Below are 6,116 nucleotides of genomic sequence, written 5' to 3'. Positions count from 1 at the left end.
TGGGGTGGGGGCCGGAAGGGTTTGCTTTGGGAGGTTGTCTGGGAGACTGAAGTTTTGATATACACACCTCCAAAGCAGGACCAAGTGGACTCCTAGAAATGTCCCCCGACCCTTGGGGCTTCAGGAGTCAGGGACCCTCGTGTCCACCTCAGCCTTGCCCTTGGCACAGCCCGGCACCACTCCAGCCTCTACTCCTCCCCAGAACATCTCCTGGGCCAGTTCCATAAGGGGCTCAAACGAGGGAGCCTGAGCCAGACTTCTGCCTACACTAGGGATGTTCTGGGGGTCTGAGAGGATATCTGGGGCTGGAAGAAAAAAAGGCCCCCCAGGCCTGTTCCTGGATGCAGCTCCATCCACTTTGGGGCTAAGCCTGGGCTACAACAATGCCAACCAGGCTTCTTGCCATACTCGGTTTACAAAAGCCTTTCACTTACGCCATCGCATTGGCTTCTCAGAGCTGACTGCAGTAGGCAGAGTAGATGGTATGACTCCCACTTTGCAGGTGAGAACACTGAGGTTCAGAGAAGTGCCAAGCCCTGGGTCACAGGGCGTAAATGGCAGAGCCGGGACCCACCTGACTCCAGGCTGTTTCCTGGCCTCCATGAGGCCACCCACCCTATGGTGTGGTGGATGTGAGATCCTCACCGTAGGGAGGAAATTAGGGTCTGTGCCCAGGGCTGGGGAGAGCTGCCTGGATTTCTCTTTGATGGGGGTGTTGGGGTGGGAATCACCATACACCTGACTGGCTGAGTGTATTTCAGGGACGGGACAGGCTTCTCAGCACAGCATGGCAGGTCAGGCCTGGGAGGGCCCCCCAGACCTCCTTGTCTCTAATAGCGGGTCATGGTGAGGGAGGCCTCTCTGTGCCCAAGATGACCTTGCCATGCCGGTGCCCTCCAGCTGGGTACCTGTCCCTTGCAGCGGTGGGCTTCCTCTAAGTGGATGTTAAAGGCCCATCCAGTTCATGGAGAGCTAGCAGGTCACCAGGTTTAAGGTGCAGAGGCCCTGCTCTCTGTCACCCTGGCTGAGCCCAGTGTGCAGGTTCCTGAGGGCTGGGACTCCCGGGACCCCATGGGAAAGTGTAGCCTGCAGGCCCACACATTCCCCTGTGAATCACGCCTGGCGGGACAAGAAAGACAAAAACACCCCAAACAATAAGTTTCCAGTAAAATATGACAGACATGATGAGGTGGAGGAGAGGAGGGACCTGGCTGGGAGTTGGCGCTAGCCTGTGGGTGATGAAAGCCAAGGGGAATGGAAAGTGCCAGGCCCACCCCCTACCCAGGAGTATAAAGCACTCACATCCCTTTCCAATTTACCTGAGCACCTTCTCTTCACTCAGCCAACTGCTTGCTCACTCACCTCCCTCCTCGGCACCATGAGCACCTGCAGCCGCCAGTTCACCTCCTCCAGCTCCATGAAGGGCTCCTGCGGCATCGGGGGCGGCATCGGGGGCGGCTCCAGCCGCATCTCCTCCGTCCTGGCCGGAGGGTCCTGCCGCACCCCCAGCACCTACGGGGGCGGCCTGTCTGTCTCCTCCTCCCGCTTCTCCTCTGGGGGAGCCTGCGGGCTGGGGGGCGGCTATGGCGGTGGCTTCGGCAGCGGCAGCAGCTTTGGTAGTGGCTTTGGGGGAGGATATGGTGGTGGCCTTGGTGCTGGCTTCGGTGGTGTCTTGGGTGCTGGCTTGGGTGGTGGCTTTGCTGGTGGTGATGGGCTTCTGGTGGGCAGTGAGAAGGTGACCATGCAGAACCTCAACGACAGCCTGGCCTCCTTCCTGGACAAGGTGCGTGCCCTGGAGGAGGCCAACGCTGACCTGGAGGTGAAGATCTGTGACTGGTACCAGAAGCAGCGGCCCAGTGAGATCAAAGACTACAGTCCCTACTTCAAGACCATCGAGGATCTGAGGAACAAGACGAGTGAATGGGCAGCAGAAGGTGCCATTCCATCTAGCTCCTTCTGGGAACAATAGATTCCCCAGGACACTGACACCTTAAGATTTCTCTATAAGACAGAGCCCACCCCAGATCCCTTCTTTTGAGGTCTTGGATGCCCTAAGAGTTGATCAGTGAGAGGATGCTCTCTCTTCCCCAGCCTGCTCATCCCCTTCTGATCTCAAATCCTCAGATCAAGTGAGATCAGTGATTCCTGTCCTTACATTTTACAGAGGAAGCAGTTGAAGCTTCAAGAGGTGCTGTGACCAGCTGCAGGTCACATAGCAAATTAATGGCAGAGCCAAGGCTGGGGCCCTTGTGTCCTACCTTCCAGCACAGGCAAGGAGCGAGGCTCTAATGGGACCAGGCAAGACATCCAAACCACTCATTAGCTCACTAGTCTGGGCTGTGGCTGCCGCCACCCATAGGCCTTGGTACAGGCTGGTCCCTCCCCACAGCCAGGCAGGCACGGAGAGCCTGCAGAGATAATCAGTGTGGCCCCTTGATGTGCCCTGCACAAAGGGAGCCTGGCAGGCTTGTGCCCTGACTCCAGCCCCCTCCTCACTGCTCCCACATCACCTAGGATCCCTCTCTGCGGGAGTCTGCTGGGCTCTAATGCCTTGCATGGATTAGGGAAATTCAATGATGAGGTGGGGAACTCCAATCAGACTCAGGGGCCAATATATCTTATTCTTCCCTTGAGTCCTCTTTTCTAATCCCCTGTGCCAGTTGGGTTTTATCTCTTGAGAAAGTTCCATTTGAAGTCCCATGGCCCATGAGCTTGAAAAGGAATGTGCATCTCTGCAGAGGACTGGCAGGGCTGGCTGATGCAGAGAGAAGAGAGGCCAGCTCAGGAAGGAGGGCTAGGGAGTCTCAGATTATTCTCCTTACTTGGAGGTGGGGAACTTGAAGCCCCAAGACCCATTAGGTTTTGCAGCAAGTCAGTGGCAGAATTGCGACCAGAACTCCTGGGCTTTTGATTCTAAGCCCCGGGCTGCATCTACCCCCTCTGTTGACCATGAGTTAGCAAAGTCTTAGGACAGGCCTGGGGCATCTGTTTTCCTTTAGGCTGCTATGGTCAAGTTTTGTGGGGGAAAAGGGGAATTCAGGCAAGAACATGAAGCAAGAGCTTAATGTAGGTGACAGTGAAGTCTGGCTTGTGAAGTCCATTTGAAAAATTACCTGTGCCCTTTCCATCCTGCAGATCCTCACGGCCACAGTGGACAATGCCAAGGTCCTTCTGCAGATTGACAATGCCCATCTGGCCGCGGGTGACTTCCGCACCAAGCGAGTTTGCAGTGGTGAGCCAGAACATCCAGTGTCCCCAAAGTAGGGCATTTTTGGAGCAGTGTTTCCCAAATAGAACTAGCCAGTGCCAGAATAGCTGCATGAAAACTCCCTGCGGTACTTATAAAAGAATAAGACTCTTGGGCCCCACCCTTGGAGTTTTGATTAAGCTATTTATAGCAGGTTACCTGGGTGATTCTTGTCCACAGCCAGCTTTCAGAACCGCTGCTTCAGGGAGAGGCACTTTCCACTTCCCCAACTGCCCCTGAAGTATAGGAGGGAATCATAGTTGGAGGACTTATGCATTATTTGTTGGCTGAAGCTAGAAGCGCAACCCCCTCCTGAATTCTGCAGCAAAATGAACTGCCTTATCCCCAGGCCCCAGGAATGTTCATATCTGAGCAATCCATGGGCACTGTGTTCAACCATGCCATTTTCAAGATTGGCTCCTTAAACCACCCACAAGGCACCAGCTCTGGGAGAAGCTGCAGGGAGAAGAGAACAAAGCCCTCACTGTGGTCAGGATGGGTGTCTCATTCCTTTTCTCTGGGGTCATTCCAGGTATGAGACAGAGTTGAACCTGCGCATGAGTGTGGGGGCTGACATCAATGGCATGTGCCGGGTGCTGGGGTGCTGGACGAACTGACCCTGGCCAGAGCTGACCTGGAGATGCAGATTGAGAGCCTGAAGGAGGAGCTGGCCTAACTGAAGAAGAACCACGACGAGGTGAGAACTATATGGAAAAGCCAGCTTAAAAGAAGCGCAGGGAGACTGAGTACGGTGGTGCATGCCACAGTCCCAGCTACTTGGGAGGCTGAGATGGGAAGATCACTTGAAGACAGGAGTTCGAGTCCAGCCTGTGCAACAAGGCTAGACCCTGTCAAAAAAAAAAAAAAAAAAAGAGAGAGAGAGAGAAGGGAGAGTCGAGATAGAATTGTGATGGTGGGAGGGCAGTATTCAGGCCTGACTAAGGAACCCCAATCCACTGCCATGGTGGAGCTTCTGAGTATGGACTATCCCTGGCTGTGCAGGAGATGAATGCCCTGAGAGGCCAGGTGGGTGGAGATGTCAATGTGGAGATGGACGCTGCACCTGGTGTGGACCTGAGCTGCATTCTGAACGAGATGCGTGACCAGTATGAGAAGATGGCAGAGAAGAACCGCAGGGATGCGGAGGAATGGTTCTTCACCAAGGTGGGTGTCATTTGAGGTGGAAGGAACCCAGACCACCTGCCTTCTGGGGCCTTCTGGTGTGAATGTCATTCTCTTTTTTGCAGACAGAGGAGCTGAACCGCGAGGTAGCCACCAACAGCGAGCTGGTGCAGAGCAGCAAGAATGAGATTTCGGAGCTCTGGCACACCATGCAGAACATGGAGATTGAGCTGCAGTCCCAGCTCAGCATGGTAGGAATAGTGCCAGGCCCAGTGGTGCGCTCAGGACTGGCAGAGAGAGAATGGCCACACTCACTAATCCTTGATTCCCTTTCCCTCCCTCACAGAAAGCATCCCTGGAGAACAGCCTGGAGGAGACCAAAGGTCACTACTTCGTGCAGCTGGCCCAAATCCAGGAGATGATTGACAGCGTGGAGGAGCAGCTGGCCCAGCTCCACTGCGAGATGGAGCAGCAGAACCAGGAGTACAAGATCCTGCTGGACGTGAAGATGCGGCTGGAACAGGAGATCGCCACCTACCGCTGCCTGCTGGAGGGTGAGGATGCCCAGTGATTCTTGGCCCTCCCCCTAATCCACACCCCCATGGCACTGTCACGGCCCCACCATGTATCTAATGATCCTGCCCTTTTCTGTCTTCACAGCCTCTCCTCCCAGTTCTCCTCTGGATCGCAGTCATCCAGAGACCGGTAAGACCTTCATCCTTTGCAGACCTGGGCTCCAGGCCGCCCTCTGTACCCCAAGCAGGTCTAGGCATTGGCTAGAGGCTCCGTGAGGGGCTGAGCTCTAGTGATGTCACCCAGTTTCCCTTGGGAACCTCCTTGGATGGAAGAAGCTATTTTCTAAACCCTCCTTGGGGCTAGGAGAGGCAGCCCCCACCTCTTACTTCTACCTGGTGTCTGTGGCAGATCCCATTGCTGTGGTGCTCAGCACCATGAACAGGGCCTTGCAGGGCTCTTCCCACCGAGACCACTCCACTGGGTGAATATGGACGGAACCAGCCGGGTGTGAGCTCTTAGGAAGCTCTAATCTGAGGACAAAGACTCTGTCTCTGACCTTTGGGAGTCCTAGTCTGAAAGAAATGTGTTGACGGTATCAGTGCTTGGGCAACAGCAGGGAGTGAAGCAGTAATCAGGGGAGAGGGCAACGGGGAGACAGTTTGAGTTTCCTCACCTTCTTGGCCTCCTTACTCCTGATTAGTCCATTGTCTGTCCACCTCTGGTAACGTCCTCTTCTGGCCTCTTCCCCAGTGACCCCCTCCAGCCACCAAATCCTCACCAAGGTCATGGATGTGCAGGATGTCAAGGTGGTGTCCACCCATGAGCAGGTCCTTCGCACCAAAAACTGAGGCTGCCCAGCCCCACTCAGGCCTAGGAGGCCCCCTGTGTGGACACAGATCCCACTGGAAGATCCCCTCTCCTGCCCCCTAAGCACTTCACACCTGGACCCTGCTTCACCCTCACCCCCTCCTGGCAATCAATACAGCTTCATTATCTGAGTTGCATAATTCTCGCCTCTGTCTGGTCTTTGTTAGGAGTGGGAATGGGGAGAAAGTGGGAGAAGCATCTCTTTTGAGCTTGTCATAGCACCTGGCTATGGCCCCTGGGACTGGGAGAAAAGTCATGTGGGTGGGTTGGGCTCAGGTCCCAGGATATCTTTCGCCATCTCAGAAGACAAAGATAGATGAGTGTACCAGGTCATATGGGGTGTCTCCTAGAGTAAGGAGGGATA

At 55.1% G+C, this 6,116-nt stretch overlaps 1 pseudogene; it reads left to right on the top strand.

Moving 5' to 3' along the window:
• Nucleotides 1-1,338: 1,338 nt before the first annotated feature.
• On the top strand, nucleotides 1,339-5,882 carry LOC129017727 (keratin, type I cytoskeletal 14-like; annotated as a pseudogene).
• Nucleotides 5,883-6,116: the final 234 nt, after the last annotated feature.

The sequence above is a fragment of the Pongo pygmaeus genome, chromosome 19, assembly GCF_028885625.2.
Source record: "Pongo pygmaeus isolate AG05252 chromosome 19, NHGRI_mPonPyg2-v2.0_pri, whole genome shotgun sequence".
In the NCBI taxonomy this organism is placed as follows: Eukaryota; Metazoa; Chordata; class Mammalia; order Primates; family Hominidae; genus Pongo; species Pongo pygmaeus.
The sequence above is the reverse complement of the archived record's forward strand: the minus strand, read 5'-3'. Positions and strand labels throughout refer to the sequence as shown.